We start from the raw sequence: 22,870 nt of genomic DNA on the forward strand, positions 1-22,870 counted from the left end.
GGGCGCAGTTATGGCAGGTGGGATGTCAAACCCACCAGGTCAAGCGTTATCATGGAATAGCCCTTGAATAGAGCGGAGAATACAGGGCTCGGTGCACCCACTCTAGGCAAGAGGATGTGCTCTTGGAGTGCAAAGCCATGGGGGAGGGTGAATATTTAAGTGAACACCTACTTCTGGTTCTGAGAGCAGTGGTGTAGGGTGCATGCCAAACAGTGGAGTAGGGTGCAGGACCAAATGGTGGAGTAGGGTGCACGCCAAACGTTGGAGTAGGGTGCACGCCCGCCAAACGGTGAAGTAGGGTACATGCGAAACGGTGGAGTAGGGTGCACGCCAAATGGTGGAGTAGGGTGCGTCCCTCGCCTACTGAAAGGATATGGAAGTGCAGCATGGGCACTAAGAAAGTACTCATGAACAAGCATTTACAATGCAATGGTTTCGCCTTTGGAAAAATTAGAGCTATTGGCATTGTAAATGACAAATTTTGTATTTATGTGTTGGTTTTGAAAACAGATAAATAAATGGCATTGTCATTTACATTGCCATTAGCTTAATCTCTCGCAAATGTGAGACCTATTGTACCCTCCGCACTAACCTCGTGTTCTGGATTGGGTGGGGGACCTATGCTTGTAGCCCAAGGGCCCTGAGGCGGCCACCCTGCCACGTTAGCAGCAGGTAAGTCTTTTTTTATTGTATTTATTATTATTCCCCTAACCCTCCCTCACACATTTCCCCATGCCACCACTCCACTTTAAGTTGGCCGCCATGGAAAGCAGTAACAATCAATTAACCAGCCACCTCTCCTATCCTTCATTGTATTCTTGACTCAGACTGTGTACCGCGTTCTGCTGTCCTTTCGGCTAGGTTCACCCTGTACGAATTTCCACATACATACATACATACAGCATGAATGATCCACTATGAGACATTATCACAGAAGAAACTCAAACATGGCAGAAGCAGTATGGATCAGTCTTGCTTACCAATTTGGTCTCCAGGAATGAGGGATTCCATGGGAGGGTCCAGCTCGGAACTCTGCGCCAAGTAGTTTTTGACTTGGGTCATGAATTGCCGCACAGTCTGAAGTATGTCTGTGACTGACACGTGACACTCCTTGTTTTCCTGCAAGAAGCTGATGTAGTCCTGCATCAGAGATCCAAAGTATGTCCGTTTGTCCCGTGAGAGCTCCGCATTCCTCTTCACCATCTTCTTCTCGGGGGTCATCAGAGAGCTGAACACCCCACTCATTTTGCGGAGCTGCGTCTTCACGATTTTGGGAAACCCAAAGGAGCTGGGCCGCTTCTTCCTGGGCTTCAGGGGGGGCGCCTTGCTCTCCTGGTCACTCTCGAAGCTGTCCCCATCGTAGTCGTAGAACGGGATGGTCCGGTCACGGTCCAGAGAGTCAGAGGAGGACGTGGAAATCCATTGCCGCATAATTCCAATGCACGCATACGGGCAGGTGCACGGTCAGGTGAATAGATGGCCAGGCAGACAAAATACGGACAGGGTAGACAGACGGGTGGACATACGGGCAGGTGAATGGCCAGATGGATACGCACATAAACAACGGGAGGGATACACATATGGACAACCGACAAATGACCGAACAGACAAACAAAAGAGCAGATAAACAGGTGGGTGAGGAGACAGACAGAAGGACAGAAGCATGACCGGTGAACTGGTAGATAGAATTCGAACCGGACAAACATACAAAGGCTGCAATAGGTGAGCAGATGGAGACAGGCTCACCTACGTGGACAGACGGTTGGACAGGTAAATTACCAGGCTGGTGTACGGATGGGCGGTTAGTAGAAAAAACACGTTTGATAATGGACGAAGAAGTGGGGAGGCGGACATACGGAGGGACAGGTGAATGGATATTATTTACACTAGCAATGTTGGACAGGATGACGAATAAATAGATGGACGTCCATATGTGAAAATGATTGAATGCCCCGCTGTAGTGCTGTGAAGGTCGTCCGGGTTAGTAAGCGCTATATATATGAAATTTAAACACAAATTGTTGCATCTTATTAGTGTAAAGGCGGGAGACCGAGGTGAGGCCAGCAGGCCCGGACCCTTTGGCTCACTCCATTCCTACAGCGCTTGGTGTCTCTCGGCCTCGAAGCACTTTGGCCTCCACTGCTGTTGCACTGCTCTGTAAGACGCAGGCTGCAGCAGCAGTAGGCCTGCTCTGCTCTTCGCGGCTGGGACTGAGTCTGGACTTTTAAAGAGTGGGGCCGTCTTGAATCGCCCTAAGTAATAATATGAAACGCGTCATCAGGACGTGCGTGTTCCCCGCTGCGCACAGCAGCTTCACCCCTAGGAGCGCTCCTCCGTCAACATTGGCCCCTAACTGCCCGGTCCCTGCCCCAGAGGTGCCTCTGACGTCAGTTCCTACAACAGCACAGTCACGCCTTTCACCAAAAGGTGTGTGCAGGGGGTGGGGGCAGGAACTTCCTGAAATCCAGTGCCTCTACCAGGGTGGTAGCGCTGTGGTAGCAACAGGCCGGTCCCAGGCACTACACACTTGGTTAATCCAATCATTCGTTCACATTGCCTACTCATCTCATGCTTTCATCTCGACAGCGTATTGTTTACATTAACGTAACTTTCGCCTTTCGATCTTCGGAGCTTGTAGTTTGTTGCAGCGGCAGACATTCCACGGGTGCCCTGATCCTGTCTGAAAAATGGTGCAGCGGGTTGGTGCACCTGCTGCAGAAATGTGTTCGTCACCTGAAAGTGTGAGGAGTTCACTCACCCTGCATGTGAACTAGTGCAGCTGGTTAATGCACCTGCTGCAGAAATGAGTGCGTCGCCTGAAGGTAACACAAGCGCACTCATCCAAGCTGTAAAATAGTGCAGCGGGCTAGTGCATCTGATGCAGAACACCGTGAGTCACCTGAAGCGGACACGTGTGCACTCATCCTGTTTGCAGAATAGCGCAGCGGGCTAGTGCACCTAATGCAGAAATGTATGTGTACGTGGTGGCACAAGTGCACTACTTATCCTGCCTGTAAAATAGCGCAGTGAGCTATTGCGCCTGCTGCAGGAACCTGTGCAATCCCTGGGGGTGGCGTGCGGGCCTGACTCATGACCTTCTTGTTCTGCTGTCAATACAAATATCTTTAATCTCTGCCAATAACAGAATTTCTGTTATACAGATTCATATATTTTGTAATGCGCTTAGACACCCAGGAGAGAGTACTTTGCGCTATAAAATAACTTTCAGTTGTTCTGTCACTCAATACTTCTGATAAACTACAGTCCTTTTTTGGGGTTGTTGAGTGAGACAGGGGCCCCGACGGCCATAATGGGATCAGTGTTCCATTACAATGTATTCTACATTTATTCTGAGTCGCTGCTCTGTCTTAGGTGTGACTAACTCCTGGACTTCAAGGCCAAACTCAGAAAGCGTTTGGTGTGAGTAGTTGGGTTTCCTCGTGCCTCAGGTGTGATTTACGCCTGACTACCCAGCCTGATTCAACAACCGTTCGTATGAGCAGCCGAGTCCCGCCGCAGCCTGGGGCGTGAGGTGCTCATGGCCGCTGACTCACAAAGCTGTTTGCTGTGAATAATTCTGTTTTACTCCTGGAAATTCATGAATATGTCACACCTATGCATGGTGTAACCACAACTCACAGAAAAAAGCTTTGTGAATTGTACTCAAGGACTGCCAGGGTACCCCTGCTTTCTCCCGCTAAGCACTGCTTATTTTGCTCGTCAACAAACCATTGTGTGCACTCATGTTTGTGAAGGGCGCTCGTTGGCCTGGACAGAGGGCGAGTAAGAAATGGATTCCACGTGCAGAATGACTGCAGCCAGCGCCAAGAACGTGTCTGTGTCTGTGAGACACATTGTTCCATGATTACTGTAGAGATGGAACCCTCTCCGGACCGAGACACGGCTGTGAACACGGGGCACGGTGGTCCCGGTGCACAAACACGTGGGCACACCAGTAGACTCTGCGGCTCTAAAGTTGGTAGGTTGCTTCAGTGAGGTGCAGTGACTGAGCTGCAGATTGTACATTTAGGCAGGGCCCGTTTAGGCGTCCATGCTTCCAAGGTCAGCAGGTGCAGGACCCTTTAGCTGGGTAAGTATAACGCATGATATTTACAGCGCTTCGAACTGGGGTGTGAGACGCTATATAAAGCCAGCTGTTAATGCTGTATCCAATAAGCGTTCAGAATCCCAGAGCGGGTCCGCTTGCGCCTAGAAACCCGAAAGAGCGGCTCGGCCATGATAGTGGGCGCTCTGAGGTCCTGGTCTCCCGCACTCACAGATGCAAGACCGCACCTCGCTTGTCTTTTAAAGTAAATAAATTACGGGTCGGTCTGCGAACTGCTGACTTTTCAGAAATGTTGTGGGACGTTTTAAAAGCACCAGTTTGGTATTTTCTGCCGGTGTGAAATGGCAACAGCTCCTGCTGGGTCTCGCCTCGCAGTCTGCAGCCGAAGCGCGGCATTGGGGCAAGAGAGAGGCTCCGAAGCGATCCTCGCACCCGTGTCCCACTCGATGAGCACGGACTGCTTCTTTCGACGCGGTGGCGGGATCGGAGCTTGCTTTTTAGCCGGGGGGTTGCTGCGGGGGGGCGGGAAAGGCACGGACAGCGGGAGGGGGGCGGGAAAAGCACGGACAGCGGGAGGGGGGGGCGGCGGGAACGGCCAGCACTCACCTGGACCTGGACTTCCTCCGGCGGCGGTCGGCCGCGGAATGGCCAAAACAAACATGGACGACAAAAAAAAATAAACCCCGCCCACGGCCGCATGACGTTGTCAAAGGGGCAGGATGAGTAAAAATGGCCGGAACGCCCCCGAATCTGCTCCGCAATTGACGGACATATCTCTGTTCCAATGGCTAGCCTCCATTTATGGAGCTAGCCAATGGAACAGAGGGGCGGGACATGAGTACACATCTCTAGACATAAGCTTTCGCCTTGCGCAGAAAGTCTGCTGCGCAGCCTTTCGGCGAGGCGAAACCTAAAAAGGAGTCAGTGCCCATATACTGTGGGAGAGAGAACATACCAATGAGGGAGGAGCAACTTAGCCAGAGAGGTATGAGCGCAGCAGAGCAGACACACTATTGGACCAGAGAACAAGGCCACACCCACCAGGGGAAGTACGTCATTGGGGCCAGGAAGCATGGGATGGAGCCATTGGCCTGGGAACAAACTCCTTGGTGAGGAGTTCATGGCATACTTACTAGGGCTTTCGATGGTTATGTTGTGAACTGCCTGTCGTTCAATCCCAAATGAAAGATTTACACCCGCCGTAATGTAAAAATGGCTTCCTCAGTTAAAGACTGCCTGTAAAAGCCAGATTTCTTCCAAAATGTTTGCCCACTCCTCTCTCTGTCACATATCTCACTCTCGCCCGCACCATCCTGTATTTACTCTGCAACGAATCGCGGCAAATCTGTGTATTTTTAGCTGCCAACAGATTTCCTATTCAAAAAAGACCAGTAAACACTGCAGCACGCGCTTGCAACGAAGCGCGTATGCAAATGCATTCTGCGCTGCTCGGTCCTGATAGGCCGCGCTCCCGGCGTGAATTGTCTCAGGGACGCAGCATTTGCATGTCTCGTGCAAGGAGGACGAGAGCAATACAGACACACCTGCCTGTAATTCTAAAGGCCTCAGGAAAACAAACTCCAGGAGCACGGCGCGCGCTGACTGGAATTCAGAAGGGAAGCCTGAACGCCATTGTAACGCCTGCTGTGAATCCAAACACACACGACATGTCAGGTGCTGAGACTGAAGCTTTGGATGTGAAACTCTGAAAGAAAGTGGGCTGTGCATTAGAACAGCTGAGAGAGCACACATCCAAGCCTGGTTGAGGCAGAGGGCACACATCCAGGCCTGGTTGAGGCAGAGGTCACACATCCAAGCCTGGTTGAGGCAGAGGTCACACATCCAAGCCTGGTGGAGGCAGAGGTCACACATCCAAGCCTGGTTGAGGCCACAGTGGGAACCGACACGATGGAGAAAGGGTGCTTTCCTGAAGAAAGGCAAGTAGGGCTGGGGTAGTGTCATACACAGGTTCTAAGTCCAACCCCCATCTTCCCTCAGTAAGGGTGTTCTACCACGCACGCGCCTAGGTTGTGGGGAGTGGAGGAATATCTACAAGTGGAGCGCCTCCAATCATGAGCTAGGGCCTCAACGTGCTTGTCAGGCGTTTTCTCCTGACCCTGTTGTTTTCGAGAAGCACATAATATCAGGGATCAACAGCATTTTCTCCCTACTGGATAAAAACACTGGGTTCTAGGACTGCCTCGGCCATCCAAGATTCAACAAGCCTCTTTGACTCTCCAGTGGTAGTCGTGACCGAGCAGTCGAGCCTTACTCAAAGGAGAGGGTATGAAGGTTGATAACAAATACAGTAGAAGATATTATTACACCCAATAAAGGGCAATGTCCACTAAAAGCTGTTACTTTGAAAAACCATGTTTTTATTGATAAAGTAGAAGCCTCCCTAGCCCTTATGCTTCAAGTGTTACAAGACCGACTGTTTTTCTCGTAGAAAAACAAAACCTAGCCCAAATGGAAGCACCCCAACTCCTATCAATGAGATGAAGCTGATTTACAGGCGTGCACTTTTAAGCCTCAGAAACACTTGGCCCTTAATGGTTGTGAAGCACCCATGTTTAAAGAGCTTAAGTTTCATTTACCCCTACTGGTTTCCATTTGGCAGTCAACGGGTGAGGGTTACTACGGGAGCCACAGACATGCCCAATGTGAGTCTGGCTGGACTGCAGTTCTTGAAAGTCGGTAGAGGTCTGTAACCTTTTGGAGAGGGCAATGAGGCCCTCCCACTAATAGGTTGCCATGTATTAGATTGTTGTTACCACGTATATATGGGTGGGAGGAAGGCTCATTTTGGGGATACAGGGATTTTACAGAACTGGAGGTCAGCAGACATAATCTCTAGGGGTAAAGAAAAACCCATCTAAGGTCAAAAACATATTAGATGTGCCCATCTAATGATAGACTAGAACCAGCCCAGCAGTATACTCATAGCCAGGCAAGAAAAGCCCCGGTTGAGATTTGGGAGAGACACAGGTGAGATTAGGCAGAGATTCAACTTGAGTATCCCCAAGGCTCGTTATAGCTTAAACGGAAGCTAGGAAGCATGTAATACCTACACCTGGTCGTGTCTGATGGTTACAGACCATCAGCTAAATATCAAAATTGAAAAAGAATGAGCTGGCTACATAAGTCAGCACCGGCCTTTTATCCTTCCAGCTTTTAACGGTATGGCAGGGTACTTGGAGACTACTAACACACACACACCCTGGGAGAGGAGACATCCCTACGGCCTCAAACTTGATGCCTCCATGCGAGAGCCGAAGGTTGTGAAGCGTGATTTTCAAACAGAAGTCACGGTATATTTAATGATAAAAATGAATAATGAATTACATCTGTTCCTTAAAAACATGTTTATGACATGGAATAAAGAATTGTTTGCAATCCAGTAGTCATTTAAAAAATAATTAATTCATAAATGGGCGCTGATTTACAAATGGCTTTGTGAATAAAGATTTAAAAAGCATAAACTCAATCCATATAATGAATAACTAATGAATAACTTCACTCTGTAATGCATGCAATAAATATATGTAAGCAGTAGATGTGTTTCACACTCAGCGCTCCAGTCATCTGGTTGACGAGAAAGAACATATGGCCCTGGATGTCAACCACCAGCCTCACTTTGAGGAGGATCCTCTGAGTGAATGCACCGAAGTCCATAAAGACACGTTAGACATTTGTAACCAACCCTTTTGGGTCTCCCAGACTTCCATGTGATAGAGATCAGGCATAAAATGAAACTCTGGCAGGCCCCATCATGCTTCCAGAAGCGCCAGTGCATCGGCGGGCGTCAATGTCAGGAACATTTGAGTTGGGTTTTGTCACAACCTCACAGGGCACAAGAATTGATCTCTTACCGTCAATGTCAATTGGGGAATGCTTGGGATACCAGCGTCTACCCATTTTGTTCTATTTGGTACCCTTCGCACTACCCTTGCTATGACTGAATTTGGGGTCATGATGACAGCAACAAAAAAAAGCGGTGCTAACGTTCTGTAATTTTCATTCCTTGCATTTCCGTAGCCTCCTCATTAACGACTAGGACACTGAGCAGATAATGGTGGGACAAGGGGTGATGTCATCAAAGATCAAAGGGTTCATGATGTTGTTTTTGATTCCACTGGTGATTTGGTAATTAGTGTCTATGGTTCTAAGTCTATAGTAGCCCAAGTCATGTTTCAGTGACCTTTATTGGCTTCTATAGAAACAAAAAAGTTTCCCTGGGATGGGTGGTACTTCCAGTCTCATTCAATGCGGTTAAAAGACCCTGTACCAACAAGGAGGCAGATCTCTCTTGGAATGTGTGATTTCTCTGCTTGTTGCAGTGGGATGGGAAAATGGTTTCCATGTTTTCTGGAGCACGTCCTCTTTCAAAAGCATAAGTGGGATTTGTGGCGCAAGTCCAAGCTCAAAATGGAAATTTTTAGCCTGGGGATGCCCTCCGACTCACCTATTGCACACTAAAATCACACACTCACAATTCATTGCACACAACGGCGCTACCCAACCATAGATGGACCAGAACATATCATCAAATTTGACACAGACTCCAGTCTGTCATGGAAACCACAGACTTGCATGCTGAGGCGCCGTCAATAAACTGTCGGGACTATGAGGTCTACTAACCGCTGACTGTATGTTGAACAAATTAAAACCTATCTTCGTTTTGACAGTGCTATCATGCCATTATTCTTCTAAATGTCTCCTCATACCCCACCTCATGCTTTTGCACAACTGCAATACACACAGGGTCTTAAGGACAATAGCAGGACCCCCCTCCCCTCAAGCTGGCAAGAACATAGGGTCAGTACTTGGCTTTTAGGAGAACAAATTCTGGCCCATACCCATCAGAGTGTTCTCAGTCCCTTCCAGCTAACCTGTGTACACAATCAGGGAGAGGATGTGGTCTCACGGCTAGACTGCCGACCTTGGAGCTGGGAAGCCAAGGTTCGAGCCTCGGGGTTGACTCCACGTCCTGTGATTACGGGCAAATCACTTAATCTCCCCTGCCTACCAAAAAAATACAAATAAATGAACGTATCCTTGTGTAGCGTAACTGGTGCTCATGTAAAGCGCTGCAATACCTCTGGGTCGAGTTTGTGCTTTATAAATCTGCAACAAAAAAAAATCAGGTCATTAGCGCATACTTGGCAACCCTGCTGACTTCGTTGGTAGGCTACTGCATTTCTAGCAGCCCTAAGGCCTATGGATTGAAGCATGTGATCATATGGCTTTGTTTTAGGCCAGAGCAGGGTGCAGCAATCAACTGTCCTTTACAATAAATAAAAATAAAAATAATTCCCAGTTCTGACAACCTGCATTTAAATCCAGAAAGCCTCTCTGGGAAGAGAAACTAGAAGTGTCAATCAAGATGAAAGGTCACTAAGGGGAGGGTCATTAGCCATGCTACTGCCTATAACTGCCTCTGATTGCTTCTAAGAAGTATAATCACAAAAAGATCCTGGACGCCTGGATCCAGCAAGACACTCCTAAATGGATCACCTCCTTCCTTACATGACGCACACAGAGTATCCGCTACCTCCCTTCACCTCTGCACCCAAGGACATCATATGGAGTGTACCCTAGGGATCATCCCTTAGCCCCACCTTATTTAACACCTACATGACTCCCCTCACAGACGTCATCAGATCCCATGGCCTCTACATAGTCTATAATCTCCGATACAGACAACACTAAACTTATCTTCTTGCTCACCGTGGATCCCCCCTAAAGGCAAATCCAACGCCATGATCAATGTAGCCAACTGGATGAGAGATAACTGCCTTAGGCTCAACTCCAACAAGACAGAAGTACTGATCTTCGGGAACAACACCTCCGTCTGGGACCATAGTTGGTGGCCAGCTGAACTCAGACCAACATCAACATACCATGCACGCAACCTAGGGATCATCCTTGACAGCCAACTGACCTTGAGGCGACAAGTCAATGCTGTCTTCAGATGTATTCCTATTAACACCAGAAAGATCGTCACTCAGGCCCTCATCATTAGCCTCCTCGACTACGGCAACGTTATCTACGCCGGCATCTCAACCCTGCTCCTCAGAAGACTCCAGACTATACAGAACACATCTGCCAGACTCATCCCTGGCCTCCCCAACAATCACACACCATCCTCCACCTCAGCAACCTCCACTGGCTCCCCATCCAGAAGAGATGCCAGTTCAAGATCCTCACACACGCCTTCCAAGCTCTCCACAATCAAGGGCCATCCTACATCGACACGTTCACACTCCCCGCATCCATTGCAGCCATTGCGGGGCACACTCTTTCTCCTTCATCGCCGCCAAGGACTGAAAAGACCATCACTTACACCTCTGAACAGCACCTTCCATTGTGGACTTCAGAAAGAGACTCAAGACCTGGCTGCTCGACAGAGACATGCATCCTCAGCGCCCAGATATCCCTAGGCGGGACAGTGCTGCGTTAGACAAATACTGATTTATTTGTTTTATTTATTTATTTTTTAGTTTGGGTTTTATATAGCGCGAACAAGACTCTTACAAGTATAAGAGCGCTTTACAAACAAGTGTAAGAAAGAAACAATGTAATAAAAACAAGGGATAGGTGCAAAACATGGTACATAACTTAAGCATGTAAAGTCAGTTATCATGACAGAGCAAATGTAAGCTAGTTTAGGATAAGTACATAGATAGGAACAATAAAACAAAAAAAATAAAACATATCTTACGGGGCATGTGTTTTTTTAAGCTTAGACTTGTCCCTCATGCCCAGGAGGCTGCCATAGATGGTGCCAGCAGTTGGTGGTGAGTAGAGGAAACTTTCAGCAGAAAGATGCATTGATGGCTCGAATAAGCAAACACTAAATGTCTCCCATAACTCAGACCATCAGTAAGAAGCTGCTGTTCTGAAGTATTTTGAGCTAGGCCCTGGAATGGGTGCACAGTTCTATTTTGCTTACCTTGGATAGGGCCGTGCTCAGTTTGGGTTAATGCCCCTGTGATTGCCAAGTAGCCCACTGTCATTGGAAACTGACACCATCAGCCAGTGGCTTTTTAGTTAACAGCAGTTTGATAACGCTAGAAGCTTTAATTTACACTTACAGTTCTAACGGCACAACTATTAATCCCAGAATGCAAGATGCTGCTGGCTAAAGAAACAGTGCTGGCTGGAGGTGTCAAATACTTGAAGCCTGCAAGCCTGAGCTTGCAGATATCAACAAGCATTTGTAATGCAATCGGTCTTGCATTTGTGAAAGTTAGAGCTCCTGGCGTTGAAAATGACAATGTTTTTCACTTTCGTTTTTTTATTTGCATAGTGCTATTGCCATTAGTATGACCTCGCGGAGCTGGACAACTAGAAAGTGCGAAATAGGTTATGAGGGAGGAAAACAAGAGTAATATGCTGCCTGAAAAAATATAGCATCCTGGAAAAAGCAAACACTCATAGTGGTGTGATGGACGCCATCAAGCGGGTGTGGTGGTGGAGGTCAGACATAGTGAGGGAGCGAGCCAGTAAAGAAGAGGAAAAAGGGAAGGGCATGCTCGTGGCAGGCAGAGGGTGAACACTGTTAGGCATAGATGTGATAGATAGGGATGGAGAGAAGTGCACATAGAGGTTGAGAGGGAGCGGGAGGGAGGGAGGGTTTGGAGAGAGGCATGTAGTCATAGAAGCGCAAAGAGAGAAAGGCTTAAAGTTAACAGGAGGCACACACACATGCTGATAGCAATGGGTTTATAGACAGTCAGAGTGCGAACAGGCAAAGAACAGACCGGAACAAAGGGAGAGATACAGGCAGATAGAATGGAAATGTGTTAAGAACATTACATTAGGATGTCAAACGAAAACTAGTCATGCCAGTGATCTGAAGTCATTTGGTAACCAAACTTTGGATCAGAGGTGAAATTCTGAGAAATTTTGCACTATTAGGAAGTATACTTTCGGTCCAACCTCAACAGACTTCTAATGATATCAACACAAATACCTTAGAACTGCAATATGTTGTTGAGCACAAACCTCTATTTCATCAGCGGATGGGTTGTTAGAGGTTTCAACTCGGCCGCATCTTTCTGCTGCTCTCTAATCCACCTAGCTACCTTTGCTCCCTATGTCTTCCAGCCCTGCTGCATCCCTGGGCTCACCTGAGTCCACCTCTCTCTGCTCCACTGCCCAGCAGCAGAAGCCGGGAGCAGGGGTGCCATCCGGTCACAGCCGCCATCTTACAGGAAGAAGACCAACTGGCAAGTTGACAGGCGGCAAAAATCACCGGCTGTCAACCGCCATCTACCTCTCCCAGCCTCTAGGGCAAGAAGCTTCTGAGGTATCCCACGAGTTCCACTGGAACAGGAGGTTTATCACAGCCATTTCCTACTCAGGGTGAAAGTCAAACGATGATGCCGGCCTTCTTGCAAAAAAGGTGGATGCTCAACAATCTATGTACTACGAGATTGCCATGATAAATAAAAATGAGTGGATAAAATGTTTATCAAGTTGCGTTTCATGGCTGAAAGCAAATGAATTATTTGCTATAGTATGTTTTTTAAACGGTGTGCGTGCACCTTTGCTACAGTATTTCTGTGACTCTGTTTCCAAGTAAGGTCGCTCCCCACACTGCTGCACGGCTCTGCCTGCATTGTTTTTGCCTAATCTTGTATTTTTCCCCTGTGCCTAACTTGCTTTCTTGCCCAGACTTGTTTTTATTCCCCTGTGCCTGTACTTGCTTTCTTGCCCAGACTTGTTTTTATTCCCCTGTGCCTAACTTGCTTTCTTGCCCAGACTTGTTTTTATTCCTCTGTGCCTGTACTTGTTTTCTTGCCTAAATTTGTTTTTCCTTTCTGTGCCCAGTTCTCCCACGGCCCCTGCCCGTTTTTCCCGCCGCTGCGTCCCTGCGGCTCCGCCCACCTGCAATCCCATTTGCCGCCCCGCTCCCGCCTCTCAGCTGCTCCTCCCTCCCACATCCCCTCATATGGAAGCCGCACAGCGGTGAAAGGAGCGACCTATGACCCTGCTCGCAGGCAGGTCGTTCCCCACGCTGCTGCACGGCTCTGCCTGCATTGTTTTTGCCTAATCTTGTATTTTTCCCCTGTGCCTAACTTGCTTTCTTGCCCAGACTTGTTTTTATTCCCCTGTGCCTGTACTTGCTTTCTTGCCCAGACTTGTTTTCATTCCCCTGTGCCTGTACTTGCTTTCTTGCCCAGACTTGTTTTTATTCCCCTGTGCCTAACTTGCTTTCTTGCCCAGAGTTGTTTTTATTCCTCTGTGCCTGTTCTTGTTTTCATGCCTAAACTTGTTTTTCCTTCCTGTGCCCAGTTCTCCCGCGGCCCCCGCCCGTTATTCCCGCCGCTGCGTCCCTGCGGCCCCACCCACCTGCAATCCCATTCTCCGCCCCGCTATCGCCTCCCAGCTGCTCCTCCCTCCCACATCCCCTCATATGGAAGCCGCTACTCGGCGGCGCACCGTGGGCGTGCCACTGGCGCGCCGCTGGCGCACCTAAGGCAAGTCCGTCTGTGCCCATCTGTGCCTGGACCGCGCCCAGCGCCAGGACCCCTGGACACCACGAACGCCACGACGCCCGACACCGCTACGATGCCAGAACCCTCCACGTACTCAACACCGGACGATCACACACCTGCTTCCTGGACGCCCCGAAGCGCACCCACGGAGCTTTCACCTGCCGGAACTGCAGCTTCACAAGCATCCGCCCCACCATGCTGCCGACCAGGAAAGAACCCAACCACCTCAGATGTATCCTTCTCAACACCCGCTCCGCCCGAAAACATGCCGTTGAACTCTGGGACCTACTCGACTCAACCTCCCCAGACGTCGCCTTCCTGGCAGAGCCCTGGCTGATGCCCACCTCGGCACCCGACATAGTCATAGCCGTCCTGGAAGGCTACAAGATCACCCGCAAGGACCGCACCAACAGAGCGGTAGGAGGAATCGCCATTGTCCACAGGAACACTCTCAGAGTCTTGACCAACACCGACAACACCCTCAGCACCGCCGAACACCTGCACTTCCAGATCCACACCGATCCCAACACCACCCTCAGAGGAACCCTCATATACATACCGCCCGGACCACGACCAGAGTTCAGCGACTCCATCGCCGACTTCGTCAGCACACACGCCCTCGCCTCCACGGACTACATCCTCCTCGGGAACCTGAACTTCCACCTCGAGAACAATGACGACACTAACTCCACCACCCTGATCGACAACCTAGCCAACCTCAGGCTCAGATAACTCATCACAACACCAACCCACTCCGCCGGTCACACGCTTGACCCCATCTTCTCCGCAAGCCCCCATGTCTCCTTCAACCATACCACCGAACTCCACTGGACCGACCACCGCTGCATCCACTTCACCTTCAAGAAACTTACCACGCACCACCGCACCCAACAGATGCCTCACCGCTGCTGGAGCAAAGTCACCGAAGACCAGCTAACCACCACCCTCGCCCAGAGCCCACCCGCCGACCATACCGACCCCGACACCACCGCCCGCAACCTCAGACAGTGGATCAACGACTGCGCCAACACTCTCGCCCGATCAAAAAACCCTCCAACAATCATACCAACAAGAAAGCCAGCTGGTTCACTGAAGACCTCTGGGCCTCCAAGCAAACCTACCGAAAGCTGGAGAAGATCTGGCTCCGTGAACGAGCACCGGACAGCCACGCCGCCCACAAGAATGCCACCCGCAGACACCATCACCTCATCAGATCCACCAAAAGGGCCTCCTTCAAAGACCGCCTAGACAACAACACGCACAACATCGTGAAGGAACTCTCCAACCCCAGCTCCAACACCAACGACGTCCCACCCTCCCAAGACCTGTGCGACTCGCTGGCCACCTACTTCCACCGCAAGATCACAGACATCCACGATAGTTTCAACACCACGCCCGCCCCGACAACCACTGAGACCTCCGCCCCCACGACCACCATCCGCACCAACCGCCTGCTCTACTGGCCCAACATCATCGATGATGACACCATCAAGATCATAAACACCATCCACTCCGGATCTCCGTCAGATCCATGCCCACACCACATCTTCAACAAAGCCAGCACATCCATCGCACCCCATCTCCGGAAAGTCATCAACACCTCCTTCGAGACAGCAACCTTCCCGGAGAGCTGGAAGCACACCGAGATCAACCCCTTACTCAAGAAACCCAAGGCGGACCCCAAACACCTCAAGAACTTCCGGCCCATCTCCCTGCTCCCGTTCCCGGCAAAGGTTATCGAGAAGACCGTCAACGAACAACTGACCTGCTACCTCGAGGAGAACAACATCCTGGACCCTTCCCAGTCCGGGTTCCGCAGCAACCACAGCACCGAGACTGCCCTCATCGCCGCCACCGATGACATTAAGTCCCTGCTGGACAACGGAGAAACGGCGGCCCTCATCCTCCTGGACCTGTCAGCCGCCTTCGACACGGTCTGTCACCACACACTACGAACACGCCTCCACAACGCTGGGATCCAAGAGAAGGCCCTGGACTGGACCACCTCCTTCCTCTCCGGCAGAACACAGAGCGTCTGCCTTCCCCCCTTCCGGTCCGATGCCACCGAGATCATCTGCGGCGTACCCAGGGCTCATCCCTCAGCCCAACCCTGTTTAACATCTACATGGCACCGCTCGCCCACGTCGCCCGTCGGCACGACCTCAACATCCTCTCCTACGCCAATGACACTCAGCTGATACTCTCTCTCACCAAGGACCCCCAAACCGCCAAAACCAACCTTCACGAAGGAATGAAGGCCGTTGCTGAATGGATGAGGAACAGCCGACGGAAGCTGATCCTCATCCTCGGATCCAACCCTTCGGCCTGGGACGACTCCTGGTGACCGACCGCACTGGGAACCGCTCCAACACCCATCGACCACGCACGCAACCTAGGGGTCATCCTCGACTCCACCCTCTCCGTGACTAAACAGGTCAACGCCGTCTCCTCCTCCTGCTTCAACACCCTCCGCATGCTCCGTAGGATCTACAAGTGGATCCCCACTGAAATGAAAAGAACAGTCACCCAGGCCCTTGTCAGCAGCAGGTTGGACTATGGAAACGCCCTCTACGCAGGAGCCTCGGCCAAACTCCTGAGACGGCTCCAATGCATCTAGAATGCCTCTGCATGCCTGGTCCTCGACATCCCTCGCCGCAGCCACATCACACCCCACCTGAGAGACCTGCACTGGCTCCCGATCAACAAGAGGATAACCTTCAAGCTCCTCTACCACGCACACAAGGCACTCCACAACACCGGACCAACATACCTCAACAGACGACTCAGCTTCTACACCCCCACCCGCCAGCTCCGCTCCGCCGACCTCGCACTCGCTACAGTCCCCCGCTTCCGAAGAGCGACCTCAGGTGGCAGATCGTTCTCCCACCTCGCCGCCAAGACCTGGAACACCCTCCCCATCCACCTACGGCAGACCCAAGACCTGCTGACCTTCCGAAAACTCCTCAAGACCTGGCTTTTCGAGCAGTAGCAGCAATCCCCACCCCAGCGCCTTGAGACCCTCACGGGTAAGTAGTGCGCTTTACAAATTATATGATTGATTGATTGATTGGTGTTTCAGGTGGGCTTGCATGCTGATAGTAAGCTCACGCATACTCAGTGAAGGGGTACTGCTTAAAAAGTAGCCCTTGAGTGCAGTGTCTCCCTTCTTTACGTATTGTGTGACTAATTCGCAAAAACCTGATATCCCGATACTGTGCTTTCACTGAGAGGTTCTGCAATGTCTTGTGGTGCAACGGTGACTAGCTCTCTTTGCCGTACACTCGACGGGTTCCAGTGCAAACAGGGTGGAGGTGCATATACGAGTACGTTAATTAGTAGTTTAGAAAACATGGGCAGAAACCAAATAAGAGAATCAGCGACGGGTGGAAAGCAACAATTAAAAAGGAGTTCTCCCAAAACAACAGATAAGGAATGCAAGCTTAATGAAACTGTACTTGGCCGGTGCTCCTCAGCCTTCAACGGAAGTGAGATATCTGCTGCACGAACGAGTTAGGAGGGAGAAAAGAAGACCAACACTGGAGTGAACCTATGGAGCAGGCGGGGACAAAGTTGTTTTGTTGATTACAGCAGTTCTTGCAGACAGCGCATGTGTACTGCCTCCTCTCGACCTAAAAATATGGCTGCAGAAACACCCACTGATCTGCTTGTTGGTCTGGGGGGCAATGAGGGAGAAGACAGGAAAGAGCAGCGAGGATGGAGATAGGCAAATCATCAAGAAGAGGGAGATGGGTAAAGTATGTGACACACTAGAACCAGGAAGGGACAGGAGGGAAGGATGGGGAAAGGACAGAGAGTCCGGGTTCATAGTGTGCCTTGGAAAATTGGCGCTTTGGCAGAAAGGGGACAGTGTTCCCATGTTGCGTGAGACACTACATTGAGGACAGGCTACAAATGTCCAGGTGACCCCTGGGTTGGGTGTGATCATAGGCAGGTGCCTGAGTGCTGGCCACGTGTGTTAGTGGTAGGACTCTGTGCTTCTGTTGCCAGAAATAAATCCATAAACTGCTTCTGTGTCCATGAACTGGAATTTCAGGTGAGATAGCTCCTTTTATTTTCTCGAACGGCATCACAGGGGCAAAGGTCACATGACGTCTTTTCCGGTAACATCATTGTTATGCTATTTAGTAATTTTTTAAACCTGAAAAATCCTACCTCTTTGTGGACACAAGAGGATAGCAAGTATGTTAGTGGACACTTATCGAGTGAGCTCCACCACCACTGGCAACCTTACCCAGCGCAGTCCTGATTCCCCCACCAGAGCGTGTGTGAGGCCCCACGGTGGCAGGCCAGAGCGTGTGTGAGGCCCCACGACACTCCAGCGTTAACTCTTGGGATCTGCTGAGAAACAGCACTGCAGAAGGAGCCTGTGCGAAACTGCACCATTTAGGCCCTTGGACAGTGGTGTAGCTTCCACTGGTGCAGCATGTGCAGTGGCGCTGCGGTCCACAGGCCTAAGGGACCCATTAAACCCTGATTATTGTTGTAGTTTATAATTCAAACAGCAGCCAGGGGGCCCATTTCATTCCTTGCACTACGGTCAATGACACCCAGGCTAAGCTACTGCCCTCAGGGGTGTAACACAAACCCCTGCCACGCAGGCCAACACACAATCCTCAAAGGGGCCCCCAGCCCTAAAAGATAACCCCATTCGGACCAAGGTCAATGAATATCTGTGAGATATGGGAGGCTAAGTGGCCCCTCACCACATTCTGCAAGGGGGCAGTCATTTTGTGTTACACCACTCACTGCCCTAGGAGGCATTTAATTGCCCAGTTTGTATGTAATGCTATATGTTAGCATTTTGTATGTTTCTAAGCACTCTCGGTTTTTGCAGGTGGAGGAACTGATGCACAGCCTACACTTTCTCTTTCGAGTTGTGTTTTTCGTCTCTCAGTCCTTTGCCCGCCTCTCCTGTCCCAGCAGCGCATTAAAACAGCCTGAGGGCTCATCAAGCCCTCTTAACGGACCAACATAATGTTAAATCATGTTTCATTTTCCCATCGCCCTCCTGTCCTCTCTCTTGTGTGTTCATTCCATCTCTAGAGGCTTTTTAAAGCATGGGGAAAGTTAGCCACTGACCAGGGCCACCACCTTCTTAAGGCTCCCCCCTGGGAAAGTGACTGGTCTCTCTAAATCAGCTCTATTTCTCCATCTCCCCCTCTTCCCCTTTTTCTGTCTGCTTCCACCCAGTGCCATATTATAATTTTTGGGGCCACAGGCCCTGTTTCTGTTAATTTAACATGTAAATCAATATTGGTTTGTAACTTGTAGGCTTCATTTTGCAGAAAATGGGCAATAACATTTAAAGTTGATCCGAACTAGGGGCCCCAAAATATGGCTGCCAGGGACCCCAAAATCCTTAAGATGAAACTGCACCATGCAGCACTTTGAAATACCTTCTGAGAGGCATCATGCGCTATGGAAATCCCAACATGACTTCATGATATCAGCGCTCCTTTTTGACCCTGGATGGAGCAATGGTATGTTCTTCCACTGGGATGTGTTTTTTTTTTACTCCACACGGTCTGTGATGTAATACACTTGCAGCACTGAAGCACAGTACTTTTATGAGATTGTCCTAAAGGTCGTGATCACTGCTTGTCCTACTCAGAATCTGCTCCAGAGTATAATATTACCTGCCCGGTGGTATCGGAAGTCTGTTAGGAGTTTACAGTGCAGTACAATATTTGTCACAAGCAAGTCTTAGTCAAACAAGCTTCAGATCCAGAGACAGTGATTGCATAAAAAGATTAGGGGCCAGATGCATCAAAGGGTTTTGCCCATTCTGTGTCAATGGGAAAATGTGTTCATGCATATGACCCAAGAAGTCGACAAAATCGCAAATTTGTCCCCTCATAAATTAGATGTAAAAAAATACATGAAACCTACATTCGTCAGTAATTGGGAATTAAGCAAGAATACATTTGTGAAATGATTTTATTTTTTGCCCGGACATAGAAAAAACTAGGAGATCATCTAATCTGTGAGTACCCAAGTGGTGTGCGCTGTGTCTTAGATTAGATGCCATTGGTGAAACCCAAATGAAAAAGGGTCTTTGTGGTCCCAAAAGCTGGTGAACTTCAGATTCTTTGCCATTATTTGCAGATCAGATCAGGTATCATCGCTTAGGCCATATAGATTTCTCTTTTACAGCAACCTGCTTGGCAATAAGCAAACATTCGCCTAAACATGTCCAGTGGTGTGCTACTAGTACATTGCGGACGAAATATTGACCTGCAAAAATATCACATCTGCTATATCGACCATACCAGTATAGCACAAGGCAAGCCTAGGTAACTGGATGTCGAGTTAAGAACAGTAAATATATACTTCTATTGACTATGTAGTGACAGACAACATATTGTATGGAATATTTTTGTAGGTCGATGTTTTGACCAAGATATAGTGACATACAATTATATTCAATCATGTTTGTTACTCTAACAAAGAAGGTTATATTCGTTATTCCTATATAACAAAATACTTACTATGTATGCTTGTGGATAATTATTCTGAATTTATTAATCTAGCCTCTTTTTCTGCTGACCCCAAAACGCCAAGTAACTACCGGCCCATATCGCTGCTCCCTTACTTTGGAAAAGTGCTTGAGTCACTAATTAATAAGCAACTCACTATACATCTAGAGAAGCATGGACTTCTGGATCCCTCACAGTCCGGCTTTAAGGCTGCATAGCACCGAAATAGCACTGGTTGAAGTCATGGATAACATTAGACTAGCCCTGGACAACGGGCAGTCAGCCATGCTCATCTTGCTGGACTTGTCAGCCGCCTTTGACACCATCTCCCACAGCATTTTTAAGCAACGACTCTGGGAGGTGGGTGTCAGAGGTATAGTTCTAAAGTGGCTTTGTGATTACCTGACAGACCGGACCACTACTGTTCAGATCGGAAATATGGTCTCTTATAGCTGACCAGTAAAGATGGGAGTTCCGCAGGGCTCTATCTTAAGCCCTCTGCTCTTTAATCTTTATGTGGCACTGTTGGCTAAGATGGTCAGAACTTATGGTTTTGATATAGTGTCATACGCTGATGACACTCAGCTTCTGATCACCCTAGGACCCGACCCCATCGATACTAATTGCCACTTTAAAAACTGCATGATCCATATAGATGACTAGATGAGCACCAATGATCTACAACTAAATAGGAGCAAGACTGAGGTCATTCTTTTTGGTAGGGCGCAGGAAGTTTGGTCAGAGGACTGGTGGCCTCTCAAATTAGGTCCCTGTCCATCACCAAAAACAGTAGTGCGAAATCTGGGTGTGTTGATTGATAACCAACTATCAATGAAAAATCATGTAGATCACCTAATAGGTACTTGCTACGGAATTTTGCGTAGGTTAAGAAAAATCTTCCATTGGATCCCAACTGACTCAAGGGAGCCACTAATTCAAGGCTTAATCATAGGTCGTATTGACTATGGTAATGCCTTGCTGGCCTCAATTAATGAAGAACTCTTTTCCATGCTGCAAGTCCTGCAGAACACAGCGGCCAGACTGGTATTGAATCTGCCTTCCAGGGCTCCATCAGCCCCCAGCCTGAAGCACCTCCATTGGCTCCCCATAAGGAAAAGTACTCGTTTCAAAATCCTTTATCTAGAACATAAAACTATGCACGGAAGAGGACCCAGCTATTTGACGAAAAAAATTAGCTGGTACAGGCCAACGAGGACGCTCAGATCTAGCACTAAATTCTTTCTTACTTCACTTAGAGTGTGCACCGCAAAGAATTGCGGGAGATCGTTTCCCTTTCTTGCCCCCACTCTCTGGAATAAAATTCCATCCCATCTGCTCTCTATCACAGAGCATCATCGATTTTGCAGAGAAATAGAAACATGGTTGTTTGATCACTAGTACCTTACCATCTTTCTCTCAGCAGGATCTGGAGTCGTGCGCTAGAGCCATGAGACCCTTGGGTGATATGTGCGCTCAACAAATATACCTGATTTGATTTGATTTGATTTTTCGAGGAGAGATTGTTACAACCTCCACCACCAAGGCTGTTCTTATTCCAGTCTCAACCAGGCAGTGAGGAGCCTATTTACGAACTTGTTAGGCAGTGCAGCACAGCAAGTCACCTTGCTACCCTGCACGGCATGACAGGGAGATGGCAGGAATGCACTGTATTTAAGGCAATACAACACATTCCTGCCTTTTCCCCAGCGCTGGTGCCCTTTTGGTGGCCTAGGGCCAACGCAAGGAACCTTGCACATGGTGCAAGGGATACATTCCTTCACAAAAACAATCCTGAGAGGCATATTCCTCTTTCTATGAGTGTATTCATCTTTCTATGTGTGCTGCAGAATGCAGCACACATAGAAAGAGGAAGTAACAATGATAAATAAAGTTATTTCTCCTCATTACGTCTCTCCTGGGAAGGTGGATCTTTTTGACACAGTCCCAGGTCTACCTGTTATGCTAAATCTGGGAATGTGTAAAAAAACATGGAGATTGCATGGGAACACCCATGCAACACCCATGGAACGCCTTCCAAGGGCAGAGTAAGGCAACGCACAATTTGTGCTGCATTGCCTTACTCCAAATGTATAGATTCACTCAGGGCCATGCAGAGTGGCCTTGCGTGGCTTCATAAATCGTACTTAATTTTTCTGTCACGCATGTAACACGTTGCTTGGTGCAAATGTGACACAAACCATCTTGCAAATAGGCCCCTCGATATATTCCACTGGAAGCACTCCTTCCGCCCACTTTACTCTCCCCATCTGCCGTTCACTGTAGGATGTGCTCAGCTCAAGGACTTCTCCTCTTTCACATGCAATCAAACACCATGTGCATGCAGAGCAGGTTACCAAGAACTTCTCCTAGACCGTTGTCATAATCCTGAATATTAGTGCAAGCACAAACACCCATGGCTTACCACAAACTTATCCTCTGGTTTAGCCTCTTGAGGCTCAAACACATAACTTTCTCTACTTCTCTCTTCCTCTAACCATGCCAGCTGATGACCACACTAGAAGAAAACTCAGCGTGGACAACCCAGTGAGGTAACCAACTAAGCAGACTATAATCATAAGGTATACTATATAGAGACCCACAGAGCTGTCAGGAGGTGCCAGTGATCTGGAAACCGCAAACTGTGCATCTGTCTTTCACATCTCATCATCCACTACACTGCTATGCACTGCGTCCATAACATGATAACCACACCTTAGTGGTCATCACATTCGGCATGGAACACTGCCCACATAGGATTACAAACTAAAGACAACACCCCTCCTACCAAACACCCTACATGG

Source organism: Lissotriton helveticus, chromosome 12 (genome assembly GCF_964261635.1).
Source record: "Lissotriton helveticus chromosome 12, aLisHel1.1, whole genome shotgun sequence".
NCBI lineage: Eukaryota > Metazoa > Chordata > Amphibia > Caudata > Salamandridae > Lissotriton > Lissotriton helveticus.